General features: G+C 40.4%; 1 pseudogene; it reads right to left on the reverse strand.

Annotated features, from left to right (window-relative positions):
• Positions 1-653: 653 nt before the first annotated feature.
• Positions 654-8,069, reverse strand: LOC136309346 (mortality factor 4-like protein 1 pseudogene; annotated as a pseudogene).
• Between the last annotated feature and the right edge of the window lie 4,166 nt (positions 8,070-12,235).

The raw sequence follows: 12,235 nt of genomic DNA on the forward strand, positions 1-12,235 counted from the left end.
TGGAACCCTCACATATTAATAATAGAAATGTAAATTGGTATTTTCCCTTATAAAAACTGTTTGGTAGTTTCTTTGAATAGTTAAATGCCCCAAAATTTCACTCCTAATCATTTGCCCAAGGGAAATTAAAACATATGCCCACAAAAATACTTACACTAGTATGTACATAGTAGTTTTATCTATTGCCAAAAACTGAGAACAATCTATATGTACATCAATAGAAGAATGAAAACAAAATAGTTGTGGTATATTTGTACCATGTAATATTATTAAGAAATAAGAAACAACCCTTGGTGCACACAATAATGTAAATGAATTTCAAAAATTTTATGTTGAATAAAAGCCAGATATACAAAAGTACATACTGTATGATCATCTATGTGAAGTTTTAGAACAGTGAATATAAGCTATGCTAAATAAAAATCATAACAGAGGGTGCCACTGTTGGGGGAGTGGGAGTTGGTAGGTTTCTGGATTGACTGGAAACACAAGCAGAGTTCTAGGGGTGATGGAAATGTTCTCTTCTTGACTGGGCCGGTGGTTATGGGTGTATGCAATTGTCATACTCAATGAACTCACTCTGAAGATCTGTGCGCTTAATTTACTATAAATTATACCTCCTTTTAAGAGGAGCCACCTCATAATTGCTGTCACTAATAAAGTTGCAGGATTATTTTCCCCAGCAAACCGTGAAGATAATTCAGTCATAAACTAAGACTCATCTCAAGTAGCGGAGGATAGGCTAACAATGCTCTGATTCTCCGTAGACCTGGCTGGCGCTCCAAACACCTGGGACAGTCTGTCAGCATACAACCTTTCAGATTTGCAGTTAGCCTAGTGCCCAACATACATCCCAGTACTGTATTCATTCTTTTATCCCTGATACTTCATTGACAGCAAGCTACTTATCTGTATTTGCTCAAGGTTTCTTGTAATTTGCATAATCCTCTGTAATGGAATCATATTCTTCTTGGCAGAAAGATGAAAGAGCTGTTTTTGCTTGGTAATTAAGTCTCAGTTAACAGCAAACTATGACTTTATTTCTTCAGGAATCTTTCCAACAGTAGGGTCTGCTTGGGTCCTTTTCTTCTCAGGAGGCTAAGTAAGGTTGACTAGTACTTTCACCATTTCCATTTCTGGGTGACTCTAGCATTCTTCTCTTGTAGATCAGACATCTTTCCTGGGGCAGCCCCTCTCACCTTCTCTTCTGAATATCACTACTGATTGGCTTCTTGAAGTTCTGTTTTTGCAGATTGGTTTCCATGTGCTGGAGTACCCTGCTTTCTGGAACTCATTCATCCCAGTTTTTATTCCAACCATGGAAATGTACAAAGTATTTCACTTATTTGTCCTTTATGAAAAGCTTTCGACACGTTTCTTCATGAAGAAGATGCCAATGAAAGCACAGCACCTGTTCACCTTCCTGGAATTTAGGCTTCAGTGTGTTAAGTGATACTTCACCTACATCTTCTCCCACCTGAGGTGAGGACTGCCTCTAATCTCTTCCCCACCAACTCATGTCAGGGTGTGCCAGGTGTCACCAGCTCTATATCCCAGGCTCCTTCATATTGTTTTCCACTTTGAGTTTTAAACAGAGTCTACAAACTACTCACTCCTTTATACCTAAAATGATTTGCACTGCCTTTGGTCATTGGCTGCCACAAAACAGCATTTTTTGATTTTGTTGTTTGTTTTTTAGAGAGAGAGAGAGACAGGAAGGGAGATAAGAGATGAGAAGCATCAACTCATAGTTGCTTCATTTTAGTTATTCATCGATTGTGCCTTGACTGAGGGGCTCCAGCCTGAGCTCAACATGGTAAGCTCAGGGTTTTCAGCCAGGGACCTTAGCGTTTTGGGCTGACACTCTGTTCACTGTGACACCACCGGTCAGGTCACAAAAGAGTTTTAATGGGTCTACTCTTGCTCAGTTGGAGAGTGTCTAGTGAGTAAGCCACCCTGGGCATCACTGCTGTTCCACATTATCTAGTGTCAGCTAACTTGTTTCAAACCTGTTACATACTTTAAAATTTTTTTTCAAACTTATTATTTAAAAGCTTTGTACTGAGGTATAGTATATGTACAAAAAAGGAACAAATCAAAATTGTAAATGCAATGAATTATCACAAAATAAATACACTCATGTAACATCCACTCAGTCAGCAGGTTACCAGCATCCCAGAAGCCCCCTCTCTTCCCAACACGTTTTCCTAATCACAATTATCCCTCAACATGAGTCATATGCTTTTAAAAATAATCTTTTAATTTTTCATTGGTTATGAATAATAGTTTATCCTAGACCCCTCGACTTAATTTCAAAGTCCATTCTAAAATATCTCTAAAGCTTATTTTTTAAATTTAATATTCTTCCTTGGTATTATAAAGGTGTTACGCATACGAGGCAATAAACTTTGGCTTTTCAGATGTTTTTTTACAAGAATCTTAATTTATCTTTGGCTTATATGTTTCATTCCTAACATTTTTCTACTAACAGTTAAGAGATGTCATTTATTTTTATTGTTGGGAATCAGGAGTCTACCCAAATGAAGCAGGATTATGAGTTTATTTGAATCTCATTGTACAAAACTCAATTGTATAGCTACTGAAAGTACTCATCAGTTGAATAATGGGTGTCCTAGATCGTTGCCACTTCAAGTGTTGTGAGTAGGTCCGCAGTATCCATCACCACCTGGGAGTCTGTTAGAAATGCAGAGTACAGGCCTCAGAGCTACTGAATCAAAATCTGCATTATGGCAAGCTCTCCAAGTGTGTACAGTTTTGAGAAAACACCTTCTGAGATTTTGGTATGTTTACAGTTTCACCAATTTTATTGTTTTGAACTGTTTTTCCTTCAAATAAATTGTGTGCTTCAAAGAAAAGCAAGAGCTGGAAGACAAGAGCTGGTGGTGGTTGTAGGAAGGTTACTGGACAGATTGAGGCGGAGCCTCCTTTGGCTTTCCCCTTTGTTCTCTTTCCCTCTACTGCTTCCCTTCGTAGGCATGTCCGGAATGTTCACACTGATCGTCAAAGGTAATAAATCAGTACCCCTTTTCTCTTGCTTTCCCTCTTTCTTTCTTTCTTTCTTTCTTTCTTTCTTTCTTTCTTTCTTTCTTTCTTTCTTTCTTTCTTTCTTTCTTTCTTTCTTTTTGTGTGTGTGTGTGTGTGTGTGTGTGTGTATTTTTCTGAAGCTGGAAACGGGGAGAGACAGTCAGACAGACTCCCGCATGCGCCGGACCAGGATCCACCCGGCACTCCCACCAGGGGCGATGCTCTGCCCCTCCGGGCGTCGCTCTGCTGCGACCAGAGCCACTCTAGCGCCTGGGGCAGAGGCCAAGGAGCCATCCCCAGCGCCCGGGCCATCTTTGCTCCAATGGAGCCTTGGCTGCGGGAGGGGAAGAGAGAGACAGAGAGGAAAGGGGGGGGGTGGAGAAGCAAATGGGTGCTTCTCCTATGTGCCCTGGCCGGGAATCAAACCCGGGTCCCCCGCACGCCAGGCCGACGTTCTACCGCTGAGCCAACCGGCCAGGGCTGCTTTCCCTCTTTCTTACATAAATTTTTTTTTTGCAGAAATCATGTTTTGAGGTTTAAGTAGTTTTTCCTGAAAAAGGTAGAATTTTAAAAATAATTTTTAAGGATAGTTGGTATAAAAATTATATTGGTTATTAGTTTCAGGTGTACAATATAGTGATTTCACATTTTTATGCTTTACTCCACTAATTCCAGTGGTCATCTGTCACCTTGCAAACTTACCACTATATTATTGATTGTATTTCCCATCTCCTTGTCACCCATTCCCCTACCCCTCCCGTATGGTTTGTTTCTATGAGTCTGTTTTTCTTATTTGTTTTGTTATTTTTAGGTTTCACATATAAGGGAAACCACACAGTATTTGTCTTTCTCTGCCTGATTCATTTCACTTACCATAACGTGTTCTAGATCCACCCATCCATGTTGTCACAAATGGCAATATTTTATTTTTATTTATTGCTACATATATTTCAAATCTTTATCCATTCACCCATTGATGGACATCTAGGTTGCTTCTATATCTTAGCCATTGCAAATAATGCTGTAATGAATACAGGGGTACATATATATCTTTTTGAGTTAGTGTTTTCATTTTCTTTGGATAAATACCCAAAAATGGAATTGCTGGGTTATATAATAAAAAAAATGATACGTGTGATCTTACACTTGACATGGTATAGCAAATTAGCCTATCATATGTTTTGCTTTGTTTCACAAAACATTTTAATATTTACATCAACTTGGAGAAATATTTGTTATATAAAATGCCTAAAAACAAAAATCAGTTTCTGTGTTTCTTTTACTCTATTCAATTCAACGTTCTTTCAAATTAAATCAGACTTTCCAGAGACATCTATAATTGGGGGGAGGACAATGCCTATCCCAGGGAAATAATATTGATTCAAATATGATTAAAGTATCCCTTAACTCAGAGAAAGTGAGAGGAAAAACAAACAAAAATTTTCCTTAAAGAAGGCCAGCGCATAACAGAAAATGAAAAAAATGAGAACGTCACCATTTTGTGACTCCCAATGTAACAACTGATAAAGGCAAAAGCAAGAGTCATTCATTGATGGTAAATCAATAAGATGAGAGGGCATTGAGTATGTTAACATATTTTGGTATAAATTTCCTACCACTATTAGCAGTTGAAAACAACCATTAATTTACTGTTTCTGAGGGTCAGGTAACCTGGAGGTGTTTAGCAGGATGCTGTTGGCCAGGGCTACAGTGATCCCAGGACAAGACAAGGGCTGGATGCATTTGCTTTCAAGCTCACTCATAGGCTAGGTGGCAGGCTTTTCAGTTCCTTGATGTCTCTTAGACTAAATGTCTTACTTTTGCCTCACAACGTGGGCCACATCATCGATCTGCTCCACCAGCACAAGTGACCCAAGAGAGAGACAGAAACACAGAGAGAAAAACAGAGTCAGAAACAAATCTTTTTATATCCTAATATTCAGAAGTGACAATCCCACCACGTCTATTTTCTTTGTTAGAGGAGAATCAACAAATCTGGTCCATGTTCAAAGGGAGATCATGCAAGTGCATAAAAGCCAGAAACAGAGATCTCCTTGGTCGTTTCAGAAGCTGCCTAGCGCAATGGAAATCAAATGTTTATGTGATTCCAAAGTATTACCTCACAGATTGCATAATTTACATTTTAAAGCTTCTTTTAAAAATTGAATTTAAGAGAGAGAAAGGGAGAGAGAAATGTTGATTTATTGTTCCACTTGTACATTGTTAATCCTTGTCTATGCCCTGATCAGGAATCGAACCTGCAACCTTGACATATCAGGATGACACTCTAACTTAGCTACCTGGCCAGGGCCATATACCGTGTTTCCCCATATATAAGACACTCCCATGTATAAGACGCACCTTAAGTTTGGGGCTTGAAATTTGAAAAAAAAAAAGTATTACATAAAGTTACTGAACTCAAGTTTTATTCATCATAAAATTCATACAACTCCTCATCACTGTCAAAACTCCCATTGTCCTCATCTGTGTCTGATGATGAATCACTGTCTTCAGCAATGAGCGCAAAAACAAGCGCGAAAAAGCAGGAAATTCAAGTACAAAAATCTACAGCTGCTGTATAAGATGCACCCAGTTTTTAGACCACAAATTTTTCCAAAAAAGGTGCGTCTTATACATGGGAAATATGGTCATTTATTAAGGAAAACATGTACCATTATAATGGAGAACTTTGAGTTACCAAACTTAGCATCACAAATAGTGGACCTTCCAGATATAATACAGTATGACTTTTGCAATATATGGTATCTCATGAAGTTGTCTTGTCAAATATGTTTAATCCGAATTTAATTAATCTTTAGACTTAATTTTACTTTACAGTACATTGAGGAAATGGATGAAAGTTATCAACAGCATGAAGAAGCAGCCAGACAAATTCAGAATGTAGGCCATTCTACACAATCTGTGAAACTCTTCAAAAGGTCAATGTCATGTGGATCAAGGTTGGGAGATTAATACAAAAACTAGAGATACAAACAAAATCTGTGACCTTGGATCCTGGATTGGACAAAACTAACAAAAAAACAGCTTGAAAAAAATACATTAAAAAATTTTGGGGGATAATGGAAAAAAATTTTACTATGTAATATCTGATAGACCAACTTATACAACTATATTATTATTGTACAATTTGGTATAATAATGAAGTTATTTTTGTAGGAAAATGTCCTTATTCTTAGGGTATGCTGAGATATTTTAGAGTAGTGTTATGAGGCCTGCAACTATTATTTTATTTCATTTATTTATTTAGTGACGGGGGGGGCAGATAGGGAAAGACAGGAAGAGAGAGAGATGAGAAGCATGTATTCTTTGTTGTGGCTTCTTAGTTGTTCATTGATTGCTTTCTCATATGTGCCTTGACTGGGGGGCTGCAGCAGAGTGAGTGACCCCTTGCTCAAGCCAGCAACCTTGGGCTTAAGCCAGTGATCATGGGGCCATGTCTATGATCCCAGCTCAAGACAGTGACCCTGTGCTCAAGCTGGTGAGCCCATGTGCAAGCCAGATGAGCTCACGCTCAAGCTGGCGACCTCGGGGTTTCAAACCTGGGTCCTCTGTGCCCCAGTCCAACAATCTATTCACTGTGCCACCACCTAGCCAGGCTACAACTTTTTTTTTTTATATAAATAAATTTTTATTTTAATGGAGTGACATCAATAAATCAGGGTACATACATTCAAAGAAAACATTTCCAGGTTATCTTGTCATTTAGTTGTTGCATACTCATCACCTGAAGAGAGATTGTCCTCCGCCACCCTCCATCCAGTTCTCTCCGTACCCCTCCCCCTCTTCTTCCTTCCCTCCCCCCCCCCATAGCCACCACACTCCTGTCCATGCCTCTTAGTCTCGCTTTTATGTCCCACCAATGTATGGAATCCTGCAGCTCCTGTTTTTTTCTGATTCGCTTATTTCACCCCGCACAATGCTACCAAGACTCCACCATTCCTCTATAAGAGATCCGATGTCACCATTTCTCCTAGCTGAATAATATACCATGGTGTATATGTGCCCCATCTTCTTCATCCAGTCCTCTATTTTTTTACAGTGATTAAAAGCCTGTAAGCAAACTCTTGGCCAATACAGCAAGAATCCATAAAAGAGTAGTGTCCTTAACATGTTCCCCAAGTCCAAGTTGGCCCCATCACCATGCCAAATCCCTGAAAAATGCAACCCAACCACAGTTCAGTCTGTTAGGAGCTGTCACAGGGAGCAGGAGTCCAGGAAATTTCCCCACAGGAAAAGTCCGCATGGCACTGGAATTGTCACCATTCTATACTTTGCAGCTCATGTCCAAGTCCCAATGACCGCTGCTTCTAGCTGGTAATGATTCAGGTAGACTGGAAAAAGCCATTTGCAGCATGCGTGGATATGGAGCTTCTGTTCTCCTCTGCCTGGAGAGTTGAGACCAGGTTGCTTTTCCCTGGAGCTCTGTGACTGTGGCCTGGTAAAGAGAACCTTGGGATACACTAAGCTGGGTGGCAAAGGTAAATTCATAATACAAGTTGGCAAAAGGAGGAAAGAGAGCTCTAAATTAGGAGTAGGTCCCAGCCTGTACAACTAACTTTTAAATAGTTTAACAGTCACTCTGTGTGTGTGTGTGTGGGCACACTTATGTATATATTCAGAGAGCAAAAACAAATGTGGAAAATGTTAACAAAAGTTGAATCTAGAGTACACAGTGTTCATTGAACTGTTTCTTAAAAATTATTTTTAAAACTTTTCATTGTGCTTGAGATTTTTCGAAATAAAAATTTGTGTCCTGGCCCTGCTGGCTCAGTGGATAGAGCGTTGGCCTGATGTATGTATGTCCTGGGTTTGATTCCTAGTCAGGGCACACAGGAGAAGTGACCATTTGCTTCTTTTTTCCTTTCCTCTTCTCTACCTCTCTTCCTCTCACAGCCAGTGGCTCAGTTGGTGGGACTGTTGGCCCTGGGTGCTGAGGATAGCTTGGTTGATTTGAGCATAGGTTCCAAATGGGGGTTGCAGAGTGGATCCTGGTTGGGGTGCATGTGGGAGTCTGTCTCTCTATCTCCTCTCCTCTCACTTAAAAACAAAACAACACAAATAAAATAAAATAAATAATAAAATAAAACTTTGGGGAAAAATTTCCCTTTCATCTTTACCTCCAAATAATTACACTGGCCTTAAAACTCTATTTTAGATAATCTTTCCTGGCATATACTTCCTCTCTGAGGAATGTTTAAAATAATAACCCCTTTTTTTTCCCAAGAAAGCTCCTGAAAATAATTACTAGATACGGTAGCCTTTTTTTTTTTTTTTTTTTTTTTAAGTGAGAGGAGGGGAGACAATGAGACAGAAACCTGCATATGCTCCTACCAGGATCCACCTGTGAACCCGTCTTGGGCCAATGCTCAATTCAACCAAGCTATTTTTAGTGCCTGAGGCAGACTCTTAGACCAACCAAGCTATTCTCAGTGCCCAGGGCGATGCATGAACCAACTGAGACACTGGATGCAGGAGGGGAAGAGAGAGAGAGAAAAAGGAGAGGGAGAGGGAAAGAAGAAGATAGTTTCTTCTCTTGTGTGCCCTGACTGGGAATCAAACCTAGGACTCCATATGCTGGGCTGAGACTCTATTCACTGAGCCAGTGGCCAGGCTCTAAATACAGTACTCTTATCTGTAGTTTGGCTTTCTAAGGTTTCAATTACTCAGTCAACCAGGATCTGAAAATATTACATGGAAACTTCTAGAAATAAGCAATTCATAAGGTTTTTTTTTGTTTTTGTTTTTTTTGTATTTTTCTGAAGCTGGAAACAGGGAGAGACAGTCAGACAGACTCCCGCATGCACCCGACCGGGATCCACCCAGCACGCCCACCAGGGGGCGACGCTCTGCCCCTCCGGGGGGTCACTCTTTTGCGACCAGAGCCACTCTAGCGCCTGGGGCAGAGGCCAAGGAGCCATCCCCAGCGCCCGGGCCATCCTTGCTCCAATGGAGCCTCACTGCGGGAGGGGAAGAGAGAGACAGAGAGGAAGGAGAGGGGGAGGGGTGGAGAAGCAGATTGGTGCTTCTCCTGTGTGCCCTGGCCGGGAATCGAACCTGGGATTTCTGCACGCCAGGCCGACGCTCTACCACTGAGCCAACCGGCCAGGGCTGATAAGGGTTTTTTTTGTTGTATTCTTGAAAGTGAGAGAGAAAAAGAGCAAGACAGGAAGGGAGAGATGAAAAACATCAACTTCTGGTTGCATTACTTTAGTTGTTCACTGACTGCTTCTCATATGTGCCTTAACTGGGGGGCTCAAGCTGAGCTAGTGACCCTTTGCCAACAACTTTGGGCTTCAAGCCAGCGACCTCTGGGTTCAAGTCAGACACCTTGCAATCATGTTGATGATCCACCACTCAAGCTGGATGAGTCCGCACTCAAGCCAGTGATGTTGGGGCTTCAAACCTGGGTCCTCAGCATCCCAGGTCAATGCTCTATCTACTGTGCCACAACTGGTCAGGTTCAATTCATAAGTTTTACCGTATTTTTCCATGTATAAGATGCATCCTTTTCCAAAAACTTTGGGGGTCTAAAAATTGGGTGCATCTTATACAGTGGTTGTAGTTTTTACTTGCATTTCCTGCTTTTTCACGCTTGTATGAATTTTATGAATAAAACGAGTTCAATAACATTATGTAATACTTTTTTTTTTCAAATTTTGGGCCCCAAAATTAAGGTGCATCTTATTCATGGGGAACTATGGTAAATTGTGCGCCATTCTTAGTGACATAATGAAATCTTGAGCCACTGCACTCAGTTCTGCCCGGGATATGAATCATCCCTTTGGCATCTTCATGCTGTACACGCTAACAATTAGTGCCTGAGCTATCCAGGTCACCAATAGACTTTCAAAGTATTTATTGAAGTGCTTTATGGTCAAGTAACCCTTATAATGGCCTAATGCTACATCACAATGCCTAGGCTATTCACCTCACTTTATCTCATCACATAGGCACTGTATCATCTTATATCACCAAAAGAAAGGGAAGTCAGCACCATAAGATATTTTGAGAGACCTCATTCACATAACTTTCATTACAATATACTGTTTTAATTGTCTTATTTTGTTATTGGTTATTGTTGTTAATGTCTTTCTGTGCCTAATTTATATATTAAACTTTATCATAGGTATGTAGACATAGGAAAAAACATAATGTATACAGTAAGTCCTCACTTAATATCACTGATAGGTTCCTGAAAACTTTCAAGTTGAACAAGATATGATGAAACCATTTTACCATAGGCTAATTGATATAAACAAGAGTTAAGTTCCTACAGCATATTTCTGGTCACAAACACATCACCAAACTTCTAAATGAAGACCCAAAACACTTCTAGTATTTAACATTGAAATAGATGTGAGCTATACATACATTTAAGAAGGATTAGGAAAAACAAGTGAGTCATTATTTTCAAGTCCACTTATTCTGGTTCAGGGTCACAGGAGGTCAGAGCCTGTCCCAGCATCTCAGGGTGGAAGGCAGCCCCCACCCTGCACAATCTACCTTTCCATTGCAGGGCACACTCACACCCACACTTCCTTAGACTATGACAATTTAGATGCCAGTTCACCTCACGTGCATATCTTTGGGATGTGGGAGGAAACTGAAGTACCCAGAGAAAACTCCCTCAGACATTGGGAGAACGTGCAAACACCATAGACAGTGGCCCTGGCTGGGAATTTTTTTTTTTCCTCAATAATGTTATATTAAAATAACATTATTTGAGGACCTGCTGAATAGGTATTTGACATCCATGGTTTTAGGCATTCACTGGGGGTCATGGAATGTATCCTCCTGGGATAATGGGAACTACTGTAAATCATGCCACTCTGTATTAGAGCTGGTGATTATGTCTTGGCTTTCTCACTCAACAGGAACCTTTGCGAGGTAAGGACTAAGTTTTATATATCACTATACAAAACTGATGGCAGTAAATTTCTCAATTTACACATCTGTTGATGCTTATTAAATTAAGCCAAAGAACAGGAAGAAATAAGAAGCCAAGCAGACAGTCTACTTTAAATATTGGCTTGTAGTTTGTATAGTATAGAACTCATTCAGCTCTCAAAGAGCTCTACAATCCGTATCTTAGAGATGCTCATTGTTACTGACTCAGATTCTTCACTTCTATTTTTTATTGAAAAGTAGTAGTTTAAGTCCTAACTGTAACATGATTAACAATACTTTGTCTTTAAATAGGGGTTTACAAAGAAGTTTATAAATCTATTACTGAATCTTATCCTGTTGTAAAGTCCTGAAGTAATGGATGAAAAATATGATTAATCTGTAGATGGGGCCCTGGCTGGTGGCTCACTGGATGAGTGTTGTCCTGGCATATGGATGTCCTGGGTTTGATTCCTGGTCTGGGCACACAGAAGTGACCATCTGCTTCTTCCTTCTTCTCTCTCCCCCTTTTCTCTCTCTTCCCCCCCACACAGGCAGTGGCTTGACTGTTTGGGAGTATGGTCCTAGGTGCTGAGGATAGCTCTGTTGGAGGGCATCAGCCTCTGGTGCTAAATATAGCTCCGTATTTGAGCATCGGCCCCAGATGAAGCTGCCAGATGGATCCTGGTCAGGCACATGTGGGAGTCTGCCTATCTCCTTTCCTCTCATTGAAAAAAAAAATTGCAGATGGTTTAAAAAAGGGCATATAAAGAGAATAATGGACTAAACTAAGAGGATTCTTCAACCAAGGAACACCAAAGAAGCCACACTGAGACTGGCAGAGGAGAACAGAAGCTCCATCTCCACACATGCTGCAGATGGCTTTTCCAGTCTACCTGAATCATTACCAGCTAGAAGCAGCGGTCATTGGGACTTGGATGTGAGCGGCAAAGTATAGAATTGTGACAATTCCAGTGCCATGCGGACTTTTCCTGGATGTGGACTTTTCCTGGACTCCTGCTCCTTGGGACAGCTCCTAACAGACTAAACTGGGGTTGGGTTGCATTTATCAGGGACTTGGCATGGTGTTGGGGCCAACTTGGACTTGGGGAACTTGTTAAGGACACTACTCTTTTATGGATTCTTGTTGTATTGGCCAAGAGTTTGCTTGAAGGCTTTAATCACTGTAAAAAAAAAAAAATAGAAGACTGGATAAAGAAGATGTGGCACATATACACCATGGTATACTATTCAGCCATAAGAAATGATGACATCGGATCACTTA

This window comes from Saccopteryx bilineata, chromosome 6 (genome assembly GCF_036850765.1).
Source record: "Saccopteryx bilineata isolate mSacBil1 chromosome 6, mSacBil1_pri_phased_curated, whole genome shotgun sequence".
In the NCBI taxonomy this organism is placed as follows: Eukaryota; Metazoa; Chordata; class Mammalia; order Chiroptera; family Emballonuridae; genus Saccopteryx; species Saccopteryx bilineata.